Here is a 19,304-nt window from a genome sequence, read left to right on the forward strand (position 1 = left end):
CAAAAGCAATAACTGTTAACGAATCACTAATCTGAACATTTTGTCCTTCTAAAAGGATGTCATTAGGATGTGGCTAATGACTTCCACAATCCCCAATTCGAAAAAAAGAAAAGTGGTGGAGGAGAAATGAATAGTACATGTTGGTCAGCAACGTGTCTCACCAGCCAGCATTTAGTTTCCACGGTAACCAGTTTGGCTGAATGTGTTGTAGAATTGCATGCTGTATATTGCAGACCCATTGATTAATAAATGGGTCAGTTGTTCCTGTACCTATTATTGTTGGCTATCGTTCTCTGTTTGACTAATATCACTGGATTCAGCCTTTTCTAACATTCCACACTATAAAATAAGTAATATTTTATTAGTGATATCATATTGGGTCAATATCAGTATCAGCCAATACTCAAAGGTGTAATACTGGTATCATATCGGAAGGGAAAAAGTTGTATCGCGACACCCCTACTATGTCTCTTTCTGTCTTTTCAAGCATTTAATTTATACTGTATGCTTTTTTAACAAGTGACAAAGTTGCTCATTGTATTGTTCATTTTTAATTTGAGAAAACGGCCCAAATGATTCTTTTAATCTTTGTTCTTTATACAAATTTACAACCAACAAGTTCATTGTCACCTCAGTTTGTGATTCCCAACACACCTAAACAAGACTGACATAATGAGACGAAGCAGGCAGAGCAGCTTTTTCCCTTCACTCAACTAAAAAAGTGGGACGGAAAAAAAAAAACCTGAAATGGGAACGGTCTGCTCTGTTTCTGTGTTTTATGTCCCAGGGGAACGCAGAAATCATAGAAGCCCCCCTGTGATTTGCTGTTTGGAGTTGCCTGGGCACACTTAACTCCCATGAGGATCTTCCACCAGTGTTTTTATAAGGTCGGGATTTGTAAAGCTGCTCTTGTTGACCCCCTGGAGGTCAGGAGGGCAGAAAAGTGGCATGACCCCCTGGGCGCCCCCCCCTAACCACACACACACCCTGATCTCAGGTCTCAATATGAGATGAGTAAAAGTTCCCCACACACGATTTGTCTGTCTGTGTTTGGGTAATCTTTACAAAGTTTAATTTAAAAGTGACTCATTGATATTATGTTACAACAGAATAGAAACTTACAATTGGATAAAAGTGGTACAATGCTTGTTGACATTAAAAGTATTTGCTGAACACAATGAAGTTTAAAGAAATGTGGAAACATCTGAAAGGTTCACAGGTGTAAATATTTTTCCCAAACCCTGTAAATGAATGGTAATGTAAATGAAAAACAAAATTAGTTGGATTTTTTTTATGAGATTTTTTTTTTGCATTGACCTAGTCTGGCCATTGCCTTCCTACGCAATTCTGCTCAATTTAAATGTCTCGTTGGTTCTGCGTCTGGGATTTCTCCCATTGTAATGGATTTCTACGGTACAATTTCAACCGAGCTAATCAGCTAACAGGAGAATGGAACAGAGGATGGTTGTTTACAATGAAGGCAATTTCCGGTAAGCTTCATCACGTTGAACTGGCGTATTACGTATGTCACGGGCAAACGCTAGCAATTGGGTGAAGTCTTAAACTTCAACAGAGTCCAGGCCTCCACAAAGTAATCGCTTTTCAACCGCTGACGGTCCAGACTCCGTCAGAACAAGGGATTGGCTTTAACTAGGCTGGCAATGACTCTAAAACTGTCATTTTCAACCTGGGTCTGCTTGTATCAAATGTCAGTGTAGCCATTCTTAGTAAACCTGTAGTTATTCTGCCCAATCTGCACAAATGCATCTCATCTCCTGCACAGACATGTCCTCTGTCCATCTGCGTCTTCGGGGTCCCCAGACGTGTCCTGGGAGCTGCTGTGTGTCTTAACTGATCACGGTCAACTGTTGCCCGAACCAGGAGAAAGGGAAGGTCAGGATTACATCAAGACTGTTTGCTCTTTGAGGCTCTCCATAACCTTCAACCTGCCCTCCAAACTGACACACTGACTGCCACTATTGATGCACAAAAGAACAAAGATAACATGTCTAATCCGTCATTTGAAGGATAGGAACTTGTTCTTGAACTTTGCAAAGCTAGCATCAGAAAACATTTGGTCACATGGTTGCTGGTGAGAGAAGTGTCTGATTCCACATTACCGAATTCTTCACCAAGGCACACATTATATGAACTACTACTATGTCCAGACTGACGGTGTGTGATAAGACAGTCAATTTGTCAATGCAAAGACAATATGAAGCACAAGTTGCAAAAAGATACTGTTGCTGAGGAGGACATGCTAGTTTAATGGCAATGGCATAAATAATATCTTTGTTACCCATTCTGTGTAACAAAAAGATTTTTGTCTATAAAATCTGAAAACTGATCTCTTTTTTTTTTTTTTTTTTTCTGATCCTGTGAACCAGCCAGCCAACAGTTTCTAAATTTTTTCTCAACACTTTGGACACCCCTGATCTAAACCATTCCACTGAATTTCTGGTTGAATGTTCTCGTTGCAGTCTCAAGTTTTCCCAGTATTTGGTATATCATCCAGCTGCCCATTAGGTCCGACCAGCCTTCCTGCCCCTGATGAAGAAATGCCTCCCTACAGCATGGTGCTACCTCCATCATATTTCATCTTGGAGACTGTGTGTTCAGGTAAGGTGCTGGTTTAGCTGCCTCATACACAAAGGGTTTTACGCATTGGCAAGGGAATTTTGTTCTGACCAGAGCTAATGCAACAATTTATGTCTGTATAATTATCTATCTATGATATTGGTGATATTCAACTAATGTTGAAAAATGCAATTTTGCAATTGTGGCGTTTCGATTAAATAAGAAATTAAATTAGAATCACACATTAATAAGTTTGTTCATGTGATATGTAGCTACAAATTATGGCAGCGACGGTTGTAAACACTTATATATTAATATTTCAGACATGGTGCTAGCACGCATCAGCCGTCAGAGGAGACTTACTCAGGCGTTGGAGCAACAAGCTTTGGGGAAAATGAGGTTGGTGATTTTACAGAAGAGTTATGGATTCAACACGTTTGAATGACACATGACATTTTATGAACTGTGTGATGCTGTGAGAGCTCCGCACATTGTCTGAAAAATCAAAAACAAACTATCGTCCTACTACTTCCTGTTGTCTTTGTCGTGGTTTTTGCCAGTAGTAACGTCTGGTTGTTGATAATGTGTGACTTGTGGGTTTCCACAGTCAATATGGCTAAAAAATCATCTCACCCGAGTGCAAAAATATTTAATCAAAATATACAAATGTTTTCAAAATTGCTGTGTTTTCGTTAAGCGAATTTATTTTCATAATTTAGATTTGCACAATTCTGTGGTTGATGGAAACGCAGCCTGTGACTCTTTGAATATACTTAGATGATTTTTGAATTTTATAATTGAATTTATGAATTAAATTGAACTTGAAGTAAAGTCAATGCTATTCCATTTTTAAAAAAAACTTAGATCATTAACAGAAAATATGTAAAGTCACAGGACAAATGTAGCCTCAGTTCCACGTGAGGAGTACTGTCAGGGGATTATCTCCGAAATAACCTGAACAGACATAAACAGCTTCAATCTGCCTCTAAGATGGACTCTAATCTGAATTTCAGCAGTGGCCAGTGTCAAAGCCAAAGGCGACTGTCCGTTTGCATTCATTGACAGGATCTCAGAGGTTTATTTGTCGATACGACTCGAATGGCTTCGGTAATCCCTCCTTCCCGTCTATAGACTGATTGATAATTGATCCCTGTTCAAACAGGCTCTCATTGGGCCACAGTTGCCTTTGAATGCCGAGCGAGTCATTTCGCCTCCTCTCGGCTCTGCGGCTTAATCCAATGAACGAATGGGAATGAGAGCGGCCACTCTGCCGTTTATCTGACAGTGTTTGCTGATGAGGAACCGCAGCACAATCAGGGTCACTCACTCACTGAGCCTCACAGCTTTTTATTAAAAATAAGAATTACAACTTTTGCTAGGACAAAAGTAAGAAACTCAATAAATCCAACCCAGCTGCAGGTAACTGGAAAACCATTTGGTTTAACAAATGTGTTTATTGTACTTAAATCTGATTCGAGAATCTATTTTTATCTTAACTACGTTTTAGATAAAAAATACAAAATTGCTTTTTTAGATTCTTTTATTATTCTTCGGTTCATATTTTCCTATATTTGAGCAGTCTTTAAATATTCCTATTTTTAATTAGTGGCACATCAGAATCTGGAATTTTTCAGTCCTACCCGTTGGCACTTGATAGAAAGCTGGAGGTTTGAGATTTCAATATGTTTTCAGTTTTTTACAAACCGAAATTTCTACTTGTTAACCCCAAGGAGCAAAATCGGACATTTCCCACCAATCCCAACCTCCAAATCCAAAATGGCTGCCTCATTGATAAGAGAACTGCAGTAAAAGACAAAGCAAACAAAAATTGCATTTCGGCAATTCAGATGGTTTTGGCCACTGGTCGTACCAGTTAAGTCAAGGCAAGTTGATTTGTATAGCTTATTTCAGCAACAAGGCAGTTCAAAGTGCTTTACATTGTAAAAATACAACAATAAAAAGCAATTTAAAAAACACCAAACAGTCATCAACTGAGAAACCAGTAGCAGACATTACATTTTGCCGTACATCATTAAAATCATCAATATCCAGAGACATCCAATGACCAACCGGTACATTACCCAATTTTTATTGGTCAACTCAAAACAATTAGAATATTAACCAACTGTTTCTAAACTCGTGGAACACTGGACCAACTCTACACCCTCGGCAGGGTCCTGAAGGGTGCATGGGAGTTCACCCAACCAGTCTACATGTGTTTTGTGGACTTGGAGAAGGCGTTCGACCGTGTCCCTCGGGGAGTCATGTGTGGGGTTCTCCGGGAGTATGGGGTACCGGGCCCTTTGATATGGGCTGTCAGGTCCCTGTATGACCGGTGTCAGAGTCTGGTCTGCATTGCCGGCAGTAAGTCGGGCTCGTTTCCGGTGAGAGTTGGACTCCGCCAGGGCTGCCCTTTGTCACCGATTCTGTTCATCACTTTCATGGACAGAATTTTTAGGCCCAGCCAAGGTGTTGAGGGGATCCAATTTGGTGGCCTTAGGATCTCATCTCTGCAAATCCGAGGCCATGGTCTTGAGCCGGAAAAGGGTAGAGTGCCTTCTCCGGGTCAGGGGGGGTGTCCTGCCCCAAGTGGAGGAGTTCAAGTATCTCGGGATCTTGTTCACGAATGGGAGAAGAAGGGAGCGGGAGGTCGACAGGTGGATTGGCGCAGGGTCTGCCGTTAAGCGGGCGCTGTGCCAGTCCGTCGTGGTGAAGAGAGAGCTGAGCCAAAAAGCGAAGCTCTCGATTTACTGGTCGATCTATGTTCCCACCCTCATCTATGGTCATGAGCTTTGGGTCATGACCGAAAGAACGAGATCGCAGATACAAGCGGCCGAAATGGGTTTTCTCCGTAGGGTGGCTGGGCTCTCCCTTAGAGATGGGGTGAGAAGCTCAGTCATCCGGGAGGGACTCAGAGTAGAGCCGCTGCTCCTTCACATTGAGAGGAGCCAGTTGAGGTGGCTCGGGCATCTGGTCAGGATGCCTCCTGGACGCCTCCCTGGTGAGGTGTTCCGGGCACGTCCCACCAGGAGGAGGCCCAGGGGAAGACCCAGGACACGCTGGAGGGACTATGTCTCTCGGCTGGCCTGGGAACACCTCGGGATTCCCCCGGAAGAGCTGGAAGAAGTGGCCGGGGAGACGGAAGTCTGGGCCTCCATTCTGAAGCTGCTAGCCCCGCAACCCGACTCCGGATAAGCGGAAGAAGATGGATGGATGGATGGATGGATGTTTCTAGACTGGTGTGTTTTCAGCCTCGAGTTCACAGTTAGTCTTATTTATCTCCAACATAATTAATGCCAAAACATTTTACCTCAAGGCAACCCAACTGTCACCAGCAGCAGTTGCACCAAAGTGTGAGAGACACTGGCTTAAACATCATTTATTTCACCACTATACACCACCTAGTATTGATCTGTTATATTTAAGCCTAAAGTAGCATACCAGACTGTAGAAATGATTATGAGAGTCAAAGACAGAAATGATCACCTGGAGACCAAATGCACTTTCATCGGGGAAACATAGAATATTGATGCAAATAAAGCAATCAAAGTTCTCTATAGGCCCAAAATGTAGTTCAAATGCGTTGCTTAGCATTAGGGACAGTTTTGAGGAACAATAACCTAATTGAAAACTGTAACTGGAGAAGATGGAGACAAGCAGTTCTAAGGGGAAAAGGGAACTACTCAATCACTAGGAGCTAAAGCCCCAACAGGCTCACAAAGAGAAAACATCCTTATATCCAGCATTACATGTATATTTATGCAGCGCAGAAGACTTATGGTAATAGTTTCTCTGTGCTCTCTGTTACCTTCACAATGAAGAGGATAGGTCAGCCAGCGATCGGCTCGGCCCCAGAGCAACACAATTTGATTTGTAAGGCATGACACGGGGAATGACATTTAACTTGTTATTATTTCCCGGAAAAGATTAATGATAAATTGTCTATTATTTTTCCTTAAAAGTGAAAGATAAGGCCACAGTCATTTGGCCCGGAGGCAGCCCGCCGCCACTATGCAAAACGACAGCCAATTATCAGAGCCTAGTTTGGGATAATGACTTTACAATGAATCTTTTGATTGAAATGTAACTGGGTTGGCCCTGGGCAAAGTGCAAAACATAAAAAAAAATTAAAAATAATAATAAAAGGGGGGGGGATAGAAAAGTTACAGACTCAAAGAGGACCATATGACTGTGTCTCCAGGTTTCTCTCCCTCTCTTTCTTTCTTTCTCTCTCTCTCTCTCTCTCTCTCTCTCTCTCCATTTCCTCTCTAGAGATAGCTGTAGTAGGAAGCCGGAGATATGCATATATTGATGAAAAAATTATTAAGTCGCCGAGCGCTCGCAGCAAACATAAATTAGCATATTCAGGGTAAATATGCAGACTATTTACGATAATAAGGCCGGATTATTCAATTCAATGAATGTTAAATAGATGAGGAAATGGGATGTGGCCTTATCTGGTCCGAGCTTCTATTCATTTTAATCGCTTTCCAATTGAACTCTTCCTTTTTACTCTCTCTCGGTTATTGTTCGCACTCCGGCCACTGATGGCACCTCTGGCTGCTGGGAGATTCCCCCCCTCCTGCCTCCCCCACCCCGGGTCACGTGGTTTCACCTGCTTTCACCTTGTCCTCTGTAGCGAAGGGGAAAGTCGACGTCACCCCGAGGCCAACATCACGATAAGCCCGTTTTCATTATGCGCACACCAGGGGCCGATGGAGAACAAGATTAGCGGGGCCTCGCGCGCATCAAGGCGAGAACGTAGACGTCATCTAGATTAGACAAAGAGTCATTTTTATGGTGCAGGGTCCATAAGCAAAACACATTTGGTCTCTTATTGCATGTATTAAACTTTAACTTGAAGCAATTCAGCGCTGTGTGAGTGTGTGTGTGTGTGTGTGTGTGTGTGTGTGTGTGTGTGTGTGGGGGGGGGGGGTGTGCGTGTGTGTGTGTGTGTGTGTGTGTGTGTTTCTATCTTCACAAGGACTTTGATTTACTTCCAATCATTTTTTTCATTCATTTATATCAATTAATCAATCAAGTTTATGGATCACTGCAGCTGTCTGATTGATTTGTTTAGGCAGACCTGTAGAGATACTGTAATATCGCAGTAATCAATGCGACTGAAGATAAATACATGGATGAGTTTCTCTAGATCCTGGAAATCTTCTTCAGGTGATAGAAGGCCAACTTTCTAACTGTCTTTATGTGATTCTGTAGTCTAACCCTCCACCTAACCATTACCAGTACACGCCTGATCCTAAACCTAACCTAAACTCAATTCACACCTTTATCCTAAACTAAACACCTAACCCAAAACAGCACTTCTTCTTATGGGGCCCGGGCTTTAGGCCCCATAAGGAGCAGTGGATCCTCACAACGTACCTTTTGTTGATAAAATTGTCCTTCCAAGGGGAGGAATGAGAAAACACACATGTAGTACGGCTTTCCACGCTGTAAAAACACAAAATCTTACCAAGAATTTCTCTCTAGTTTCTAGTGCAAATATCTCAGTATACTTAAATTAAGACAAAATAACTTCAAAGCAAGTTTTCAGCTATATAAATCAGCTTGTTCTAAGTCAGTAATTCTTTGATATATATGTATACAAAAACCACTAGTTCCACTTACATATTTTTTCACTTAATTCAGGAAAAAAAAATCTTCTTTGTGAAAAATAAAATCTGTGTTAAATGCTTCTGTTCCGGTCCAGATTTAAATCAAGAATTTGGAACAAGACCCACAAGCTTTTGATCAAACTTTTGATCACCATCCAAAGATAGATAGATAGATAGATAGCATTTATTGTCATTGAACAGAATTCAACGAAATTTCCATTGCAACGAAGAATGGGCCTCACTTTTCAGTCTCTGGATGTGCATATCAGTCATTCTGAAAGAAACATTTTGGACTTCTTTGAAAAAAGCTTAAAAATGAAAAAAGATTCATAATTTTCCTCCAATTTCACAACTTTAAACTACATTCTGTTTATCTCCCACACAACGTCCTGATATGAGGTTTGTGGGTGTAACACCACAAAATGCAAAAACCACAACAACAAAACTAGTACCTTGTAAATAACAAATCTGACAAGCACGTAATCATCTCCAAAAACACAGCTATATCTAAAGAATGGCCCCAAACTAAAACAATTCACTGTGTAGTTCACTTTTTAAAAAAATGCATTAATGTCTCCATCTAGCGGTGAATGGTTGTAATGGCTTTCTGGTTGTTTGAACAAAGACAGTTCTTACCAACTGATGGCTATTTCTTAAAATTATTTTTCTAGCACACAATCAAAAAACAGCGAATATTATTTAACTTTAAGAGATAATGTGCCCCTAAAATAACTGGCTGATGTTATTACCATTTCTGACACAAGGATTGCATTTACCCTCTTCCGTCACAAGATGGCAGCCTCCTATTAAAGTTCTCTGACACAAGTTTGCTTCCCTCAGCCCCAGTTCACGTTAAAAGGCTTGGGGAAACCCACACATTGAGTGTTCAGCTTCTGCTGGAAGGTTGTTAATGGGAACTAAGGTGGTTAAATATTAAGCTACAGCCTTTTATTTTCCCGAACTCACTGAAATGTATCGTACTGGAAGGCACATCGATCTGACAGGTGTTCTTGAGAAGTCGCGGTATCGCTGTTGGGACTTGACAAGCCACGACAACAACCAGCAGGAGCACAGCAGGTGGCAGCACCAAGCTAGCCTTCAGCACAAGAAGCAATCTTTTAAAGGCAGGAAGTGAAAAATTCTGAATGTCATAACATAATGTCATATTCCTGCGCAGTCATTAGGGTATGTCTCAGCTTTTTATGTATTTATAATTGAAGCCTACATCCGCCACCCCGCTACTCTCGCCCCCCCACCCACTTGCACATTATAAAAAAGCCGCCATTAATTATTTGCTGTTTTGCAGGAGGGGAGTCTGCCCTTTTGCTAAAGAGACTCATTTGTCTCTTCGCATGATGCCTGATTTCAAATGAACAAAACTGTGATGACGGTAATTATGTTTTCTGCAGTCGCTTGCGAAGCTAATAAAGGGAAAATCAGACAGTTAGTTTCATTGTTTCAAGACTTGAAAACCTTTTGAACTTTTCCCACATTTTGTGAAGTTACAACCCCAACTGGAGCAGATGCGAATGAAGGCTTTTTGTACATTTTAAGGAGATTTTCACATTTATGTCTCCCTAAATAAAATAAAGGTTGGGTACAACTCAAAGTATGTCCCTTTTAGTAGTTAGTTAGTTGTTTTGCTTTTGTTGTAATGCGGTGAGACAAACCAAAAAATGTCCAGCATCTTTCTAAATTTACGAAACACATTGAACTTTTTTAATACCTTAACTGTCACTGTCAAAGTGCTTACGTGTAAGTCATGGTTTTATGAGAACACCAGTGTCATCATGAAGGGTTAAACACAGAAAGGGTTTTTGACAAAAGTAAATTTTTTTGTTGCTGCTAAAAGACTAAAATCATTTCCTGAATCAATGAGATACGAAAACATTTGATCCGACAATTTGCCAAAGCTCCCAAACAGCATCTTGTGTAGGTTCCCCACAAAACCAGAAATGGCCCTGGCATGAATATCACTGAGGAGCCGACAGTTCAGTTTGATGGCGGTTCTCCCTTGGTGGCTTGAAAGGAGTCAGTGTTCATGTAAAACAGGGTAACAATAACATCACAAACAACTGACCGCTAATCGGTTTTCCACATCTGAGCAATGACATCAATAACAGTTACCGAGGCGACCCTTGATCTTCCTGAATGAGACACGCCGCTTTTCTTTAGCACTGTGAAAGCTTTTCTGCACCCAGGGATGTGGGACAAGCATTTGCAACGGCCAGGCCTGCTTTTTAGGACAGACGTCCCTGTGGATGAAAAAGTACTTCCTCTTTTGAGTCTCTTCTGGAATTTCTCCAAAGGGAACATTACTTACTCTTACCCACTCCGGCGTTGTTGTGTATGCACTCCCCCTTCTCGCTGTCATTCCCTTTTACTGTTATTCTGTCCCTCTGCGACTCGGTGCTAGCCTCAGGGGGATGCAGGGGATCCGACTCCCACACAATACCGACCCAATCGAGGCTTGAGTGGCAGATCCAGGGATCTTAAGGAGGTAATGACACTCATGGACATTTGTTCCTCTCGGTTGGTTTTGGTCGTCCCCCAAGAAGAAGCTCTACTATTGAAAGAAGGAGGTGTGGGTGAACACGCAATTCAGAAAGGAATCTTCTGTCTATGAAAGACAGAAGATTGCTGAGAGGAATAACCAATGGCTCCAGAAAGCACGGAAAATTACGACAAAGGAATCAAACCTTTGACATAAAGTTTGATTATGTCAAACTTCAAAGAGATTGACGTTCCTTCAGGAATCATTCAGGCCACATTAAAACACGACTGAGGGACACCTGCACCCAGTTCAACGCACCCAGTACAGTTTCTCATGCAAACTGTAACTTTTCTGATGTCCACAATGTAAAATATGTTTTTTATGACAATCTCCCTTTGATTGATTTATTTTTAGACAGTTAATCCAACTGAAAAGTGTTACTGCATCCATTTATGTAAGGTAATTAAAAACTCAAGCTGTTCTAATACGTTCATTCGCTTCTGAAGTTATTCGTGATTTAAAAAAAACAGTTTGATGGATGTTTTTAAGACACATAGTGGGTTCAGCCACTCAGCTGAAGCTGATCACTGAACAGATCTAAAGCTCCAGATTTCCCTTTAAAGCCTCTCCATCCATTCATCCTTCCATCCATCCATATCCCACACTACTTCATGACACCTCACACATCTTTCTTGCCCCGTGCTGCGATGGCAGTGCCGGTCTCCTAGCAACCAGCCCTCTTAAAGGAGGCGACAGCATTTGAGTGGGCACCCACACCTCTCCACATTCGTCCCCTCCTCTTCCCTCTCCTCACCGCCCGCGACCACGACCACCCTCACCATCCGGAGGCACCTCGGGCCCAGTAAACACCTCGCTGTGGTGCATTCTGGTGTCATGAACCTCAGGCCCACAGCCAGACCGATAATTGGGCTGAATTTAGAGATCATTGAAGGGAGCAAGTTCAAAAGTTTTTGATCTAGTTTTGACCAGTTTGTGCTACTGCTGTAAAGTCTTTGAGGGTTTGTCTCTAGCTGCTTGCCTGACTCTTTTTTTTTAACCAATTTTTCACAGTAAGTTTTTTTTTTATTATTTTAAAGTCATACTTATGAGATATAAAGTTATCATTTTGAGATAGTTGTGCTTTTTGACTTTCACAGTCACAATGACTAGATTCAAAGTCATAATTATGAGTCACCAAGTTGTAACTTTTGGATACAAAGTCATAATTTTGACTTTCCAAGTCATATTTACAAGATGCTGGAGCAAGCTTTTTTTTTGAAAAAAAAATAAAGTGGCTTTTTATCTTTTTATTCTTGATTTTGAAAGTTAAAATTGACTTGAATCTAATAATTATCACTCTGCAAGTCAAAATCCTGACTTTTATTCTTAAAATTGCAACTTTTATTCTCTTAATTATGATTTTTAAAACTCATAATTATGACTTCCTGTTTGGTTTTTTTTTCCCCTTCATGGCAGAAATGGGCTTCCATACCCTGAAACTTTTACCCATTTCATTTTTCCTAAATCATATTAGATAGAAACCATTTGTGAAGAGTATTTTTGAAAACTAGCCACAAAATCCAAGTTAGATTTAGGTTTGGACTTTGACTGGGTCTGTAGTAATGAGCCACTGTTGTATTAATATTTCAGACATGTGTACATAATGGTTAAAAAATGACCTGGCCACTGGGTTTTCAATTAGTTTATTCTGTTTACTTGTGATGCTATGGCATCTGCTCTGATAGTTTTTTGGAACTTCCTTCCACTTTGCAATTATGCAATTATGTTTGTTGTGGGTCTGTCACAATAACAACAACAATAAAATACATTAAAGTTTGTTGTGGAAATGTGACAAAGTGAGAAAAAGTTCAAAATGCATACATATGTTTTCTGTGGAATGTAACTGAGAACATCACTGAACTATTTCAAAACTAAGGTTAGCCTAAACTTTACACCTGCGATGTCTGATCCATCAAACAGAAATATGTCGTTACGGGACCAGCATTCTCCCTGGAACTAGTTCATAACTATGTGGCAGCGTTCACACAGAAAAGAACAAGATTTTGGAGCGGCATATGCTTTCTCCAAGACATACTTTTCCCCCAGGGACATTCTTACATTTTTAATAAGTCAAAGCAAAGCCCCACTGCGCTCACATTACAAAGGCATGGCCTGAGGAAGAGCACGGCCTGCAGTCCCGACTCGCCCACAATGCGTTTTCTGGGGGAAATTTCCAAATCAAATATGAGAGCACTGACCCTGTACTGTCGCAAACTTTACAAAAAATTAACTTAACCAACAGGACATCTAAAGGTTTGAGATAGTGTATGCTTTGGTATCGATCTGATACCAAATGAATACTAAGTCAGTATTGTCGATACCAATGCTATTATCAATATTGACATTGTTTTGCTATTTAAGTTTAATGATATATCGTTAAACTTGTTACCTTTTTACGTGTTTTTTGTAAAAAAAAAAAAAAAAACATAAAAAGTGTTTTTTGTGTTTTTTTCCTTTGAATTACTTTGTTATAACCTAGGACAGAATTTGTACAAAGTTCATAGGTGCCTCTAAAATACTTTAATAGCATATTGACATGATAAACAGAAATAATATAAAAATAAAACAATTTTGAGTAATATTTTTCTTAATTAAGCAAAAAGCAAAACAATGATCAATATGGGTGGACTTAACATGGGGAATTATGGGAGCATCAAGGAATCCTCCAAAATGTCCCATTATAAATCCTTTATAATGCAAGTCAAGGTCCCCTCTTTGTCTGCTAAGAACATTTCAGCACCACTTTGAATAGTGAAAGACTAGAGGAGCAACTTACCACATTAAGAGACAAAAATGTTTATTAAAAATATATATTTGTTGTTTATACTGCAGACCTTGTTATTAATTCATGCCATCATTAAATGGCATTCAAAATATTATCCAAAAGTATGTGGCCATAATTTCATCTTTTGGGCAATATTTGCATTGTAAAGAATTAATTAAATAATTTCTCTCAAGTTAAATCATCAGTTTCATAAAAGAGTTAAAGTAATTCATTGTAGTAAGCAAATACTCTTTAGGTCAAAAAATGTGTGTGTGTGTGTGTGGGTGTGTGTGTGTGTGTGTGTGTGTTCTTGTTTTTATCACCTCATGGGGACTTCAGTCTGTTTACACAGTCACGTCATGGGGACCTACTCCCTCATGGGGACCTAAAACCAGGTCCCCATAAGGATTATGGTTCTAAATGACTGTATAAGCCATTTTAAAGGTGCTGGTGAAGTTTTAGCAATATCCCATAACACATGTTTTTCCGTCACATTTGTGTGTGTGTGACCCAATACTGCCCCATAAGGTTTCAGAGTGGTACTGCACCTCATTGGAATTCACACACTTTTCCAAATTTGGTCGGGTACCACCTTCTTCCTGGTCCCCATAAAGAAGGTTATTGCAAGAACTTAAAATTATTTGGTTTAAAAGACAATACCAACTTAAAAGATAAAATTCACAACTCTAAATGAAAATGGAAATTTTCCTACAAAGATTGTCTCCACTGATTCAGTGTTTAGACTTTTGATTCTGTGGAAATACCCACCACCAAGAATTGTTCATATGTATATATATTGTCTGTCTACTGATCTTTAATAAAGTTATAAAAAGACAAAAATGGGGTTAACTGTTCGAATTTATTAATAACAGAGTATGAAACAAAATGCATGAAAGACTCTGAAGGTGTAAACATTTGCGCACATATTTAGTAAATATTCAACACTATAGTTTTGGAACAGTTTTAAGAAAGCTCTATATATTTGTTTATGCAACTTTTTCAACTACAGTTATTTTTTAGTGAAGAACAGGCAAGTGTTTAAGTCTCTGGATCTGCATTGATGTTGAAGCCATAAGGTAAAATGCCAACAGTAAAAGAATTTTACAGCTTATTGACCCAAGTGGACTGTACACAAATGGAGAACCTTTCAGTTTTATTGATAATTAAATTATAAAAATATTCAATATATTTCTTCAACTACAGAATTAAAATTCCTTTGTGTTTACTTTCAAATAAATTGCCCATACATTTAAGCTTGGGGTCATGAAACAAAAAAAAAGTTAAAAGGTTCAAGGGGTTTAAAATGCTCTATTTCTGACAGTGACTTTGTAGCAGTCACCTGTCCTGGATTAATATGTAGTAAATGTCATAATCAAGCACACTGTGTGCTTATGGCCAGTATGTATATTTTCCTGCCATTTATGACATCAATGGGACACAGGTTTTATGTATTTACCCCCAGAGACATTTACTGCCATTGTGGGTTATGTCCGTTTGGGCCTGTCCTTTGTGTTTATCCATATTTCTGCTGGTGAAATGCTTTTTCTGCACCTGTTGATTACATAGTGTAATCAACCGGTGAACACATAACGCTTTGACGTATTTGACTCCTTTGTTGAAACTGCACATGCGGCAAACTGCTTTGGTTACATCCTGTGTTTTATCTCTTTTATCCCATTTAAAGCCAGGGTAATCCCAATTAGACAACTTTGTATTTTTTGGCAACCAATTCCCCCATTTTAGGAGTTATGAGTTCTAAATTGGCAAGACAGTCCATTCATGTTTACATTGTTCTGTTAAAAAAAAGTTCAAATGTGCCTTGTGCGAATACATTGCTCATCTTCATTTGTTGGACTGGCAACTATCAGCTGAGAAAATGTTGTGCATCTCCTAACCATAATGGAAAGTCATTATTGCTTGTCCACACATTTTACAAATGAGATGCCACATAATTACTTTTAAATGCTGCTATAGGAATCATCCATTGAAATCATTGCATTTTTGTTAGGGTCAGATCATGATAAATTAAAAGTACAGTGGCTGTACTCTGAGTCCCTCCTGGATGACTGAGCTTCTCACCTTATCTCTACTGGAGAGACTCGGGAACATTGGGGTGAACTTTTGACACCCCAAAAAAGTTCTTAACACACAAGTTTTACCAAGTGTATTCCTCATTCCTGGTCACAGGGGTACCTACAACCCAAATTTGATGACATTATGAACAGTTCATAATGTCTCTGGACATTATGCATTATGCACATGAATAATGGATCCAGTGCATCATCCAGTGCATAATGCAGTGCATAATGCAATGGATAATGCACTGTATCATCCTCTTATTGATAATTTTAACTCATGCTGGAATCGTGGGTACCTCTTCATGAGGGATGGAGTTTATCTCAACAACAATGGTAGCAAGATACTAAAAACTAATTTGCATTATTAAATTTTAACAACTTTAAGCAATCAAAATTGACTATGTGCATCAACACAGCTTGTTTTTAGGGATACCCCTGTTGTGACTTTTTTACACTTATGTTGTTCGGTATATTTGCATGATAAGTGACTGATTTACAATTATATGTTAAGCATAATTTACATGATGATTATTATTAATTGTATTGAACATGATTGTATATAATTACAAAGGTGAAGTGAAATATATTTAAGTGCAAGACATGATTTATTTGAATAGAGGAAGTATTTTATTTTGAAGAATGCTTAAGAATCTGTTACTGTTTGTCACTATCTTGCTTTGTTGACTTTTGATTGCCATTGGTTACGAACTGCGGTTGCCCGTAATCAGCGGACGCCGTTCCTTTTTCTCTTCAATAAATACTGAACAGAAAGGTTCAGTAAAGGAAATACGAGCCTCCGTCTTGTTTGAGAAGAAGCTTTACTCCATAACAACCCCTCCACAATTTATCCTACTAAGTGTGTTCTTCCCCATCATGAAACTGAGGGAATACAGAATGATGCTATAAAAAATATACAAGTTAGTGAGGTGAGTTTGTTGCTGAAGTTCCCTGAAGATGTCTACCAGTCTAAGAGTTTTCATAAACATCTGTATAGTTGTTCTACATGTGTTATGTGCCATATCTGACCCTGTGGATCTATCTATTTATGGAATAAGAGTACAATTAAAATCCCCTGCGATCACAAAGCGCCCCTGCAACAATGAAAGTGAGAGGAACAAGTTTTGAAAAAACCCAGAATCATTTGTGTTAGGACCATAGACGTTAACTAGGTTCATTTTTTCCTATAGTAAAGAGCCCTGAACTATCAAATATCTACCCTTCTTATCCTTGATAACATTGTTTACAAGAAATGGGACAGATTCATGGATAAGAGTCATAACTCCTCTTGCTCGAGAAGAAAATGTTGAAGTGAATACATTGCCTCACCACCTCCTCCTGACCCGCCCCTCATCTTCTTCCATAAGATGTGTCTCCTGTAGAAATACTATTCTGGAATTCAAATCTTACAGTTTATTAATAACTTGTTTGACCTTCTTTAGACGTTGTAGGCCCCTGCAGTTCCATGTAACCATTTTAAGATTTAAGGCTTGCAACATGTAAGATCCACCAAATTACCAGAAATGGAGAAGAAATAAAAAACAAAGTTTACCACATACAAACATGAACATTTGAGAAACTTAAACAGAACAAAACTCACAACATAACCCCTAAACCTAGGTTCCCACACCAAGTCCGACTTCCAAGGGACTCCCTCCCCCCTCCGTACACCTTCTGTTATCGCGTGTGACCGACCCACATGCAGTGAGGAGCAGTGTAACCACTCAATAACCAAAATAAAAGTTTTATTACCGATGCTCTTCTCTATATACAACAGTAATTTAATCTTCCATATATTTGCTCACGGGTTCGAACTTATTAGTATACTCACCAACCGGTATGTGCACGCTTCTTCTTGCCATACCTAAGCAGAAGTAAATGTATTTGTAATAGATCCCTGCTGTTCCATCGCCAATACAACTGACCAATAAAGGCAACAACAAGGTTATAGGAAGCCACAAATTGTTAACTTAAGAAACCATATGGGCGTTTAATCCATTGTTACCTCCCCATTGGTTTTCTTCTGGATTTTCTGTAAAAACTCACATGCAGCCGCTGCTGTTTTGAAAGCATGAGTTCGGTCTTGATAAGTCACCAGCAGCTTGGCTGGGTGAGCCACCCCGTGGCGCAATCCCAGTTTGCGTAGCTCCGTGAGTATCGGGTCAAACTGCTTCCGAAGCTGGAAAAGACCCGCCGCAGTATCTGGGTAGAACCAGATTTGATGATTCTGGTAGCAAATTTCAGTATTAGCTCTTGATGCTAGAGCAATAAGCTGCTTATCCTTGTAGCTGAGAAATCTCATTATTAAAGTGCGAGGCGCTGCGGTGCCGTCTCTCCGGGGTCCAATTCGATGCGCTCTTTCGACAGCCACCGCTCCAACACCAAGGGTCTCTGGCAACCACTTCTCTAGGAACTCACATGGATTCTGCCCTTCAGCTCCCTCCAGGAGTCCGATAAGCCTTAGGTTGTTTTGTCTCTACCTAGCCTCCAGATCCGTAACTTTATCTTCCAAGTCTTTCTTCTTAGACTCTAGCATATCCACCTTAGTTCGTAGCATTTCTATCTCACTCTCTGCATCAGAAATACATGTTTCGGATTCTGTGATTTGTTGGGTACAGTCATTTATCTCTTTTCTTACACTGTCGATGGAGCCCAGAACTTTGCCAAATCTAGAGGAGAAATCCTTCTGGATCGAATTAACAACAGAAAGTATTTCGTCCACCTTTCTGCTTTGAGACTTTGGGTTCTCTTCTCTGTCTGCGGCAGCCATCGGAGCTGAGCATGAGCTAGCATTAGCTTTCTCCATTTCACCTCGAAGATGGTATTCTGTTAGCTTATGCTGTTTCGCCTTTTCACGTACTTCTAGGGATGTTTTTGCTGCTTTAGGCATTATTCCGTACTCACACGCTCATTTGTCATTTAGTTTGTTTTCAAAGGAAGGAGTTTTAGGTAAATTCTTTGACTGGAACAGCAGAGCGGTGAAGACACGTCCTCTCACATGGCCGCCATAACCGGAAGTCTGCAATGGCATTTTTACTGGATTATCAAAAAAAGCAATAAGACAGCTCCAGCTTCTCCAAAATGCTGCTGCAAGAGTCCTGACTAAAGCAAAAAGGGATCAGCATTTCAGTCCAGTTCTGAGATCCTTGCACTGGCTGCCAGTTGCTCAACGAATAGAATTTAAAATCTCCTTAATGGTTTTTAAAGCTCTACATAATAAAAATCCAGACTACATTTTTGATCTTCAACCCTATGAACCACTCAGACCTTTAAGATCAACCGATTCAAACCTATTAATTATTCCAAGATTCAGAACTAAACATAGTTTTTTATGCTCTAGCTCTCTGGAATAAGCTTCCTGCTCATTGTAAGTCTAACCCTGCCTTGAGTTAATTTAAAACTGTTGACAGTATGAATGTTTTTGTGCTCTCATTTGTTGTTGTTTTTATCATTATTGGATTATTGTGGGTCACATCACGTGACCTGTCTAATTTAAGACACTTGTGTACAATAAAGGGTGTGTCCTTCATGCAAAGAGGGTTCAACATGAAAGCCACAACCCGTGTGAGTCTCATGCTGTCATGTTGAACGCTGTGCCGAAGAGTGACTCTAACAAAAACAATGTTAAAAACCTTTTTATTTGAAGTTGCCTATTCTTAAATTCTTGTTTTTTTCCATTCATTCACTATATTTAAAATTCTAATGTTTACTGAATC

The 19,304-nt window shown here is 39.7% G+C and overlaps 1 long non-coding RNA gene across 1 annotated transcript; it reads left to right on the top strand.

The window, feature by feature from the left end:
* The first annotated feature begins 13,359 nt into the window (after positions 1 to 13,359).
* On the top strand, positions 13,360 to 19,144 carry LOC116708578 (uncharacterized). The gene is made up of 2 exons (XR_004336712.1): positions 13,360 to 15,224; positions 17,301 to 19,144. It is a non-coding gene; the product is annotated as an uncharacterized LOC116708578 (long non-coding RNA).
* The last annotated feature ends 160 nt before the right edge of the window (positions 19,145 to 19,304 follow it).

The sequence above is a fragment of the Xiphophorus hellerii genome, chromosome 19 (assembly GCF_003331165.1).
Source record: "Xiphophorus hellerii strain 12219 chromosome 19, Xiphophorus_hellerii-4.1, whole genome shotgun sequence".
Classification (NCBI taxonomy): Eukaryota; Metazoa; Chordata; class Actinopteri; order Cyprinodontiformes; family Poeciliidae; genus Xiphophorus; species Xiphophorus hellerii.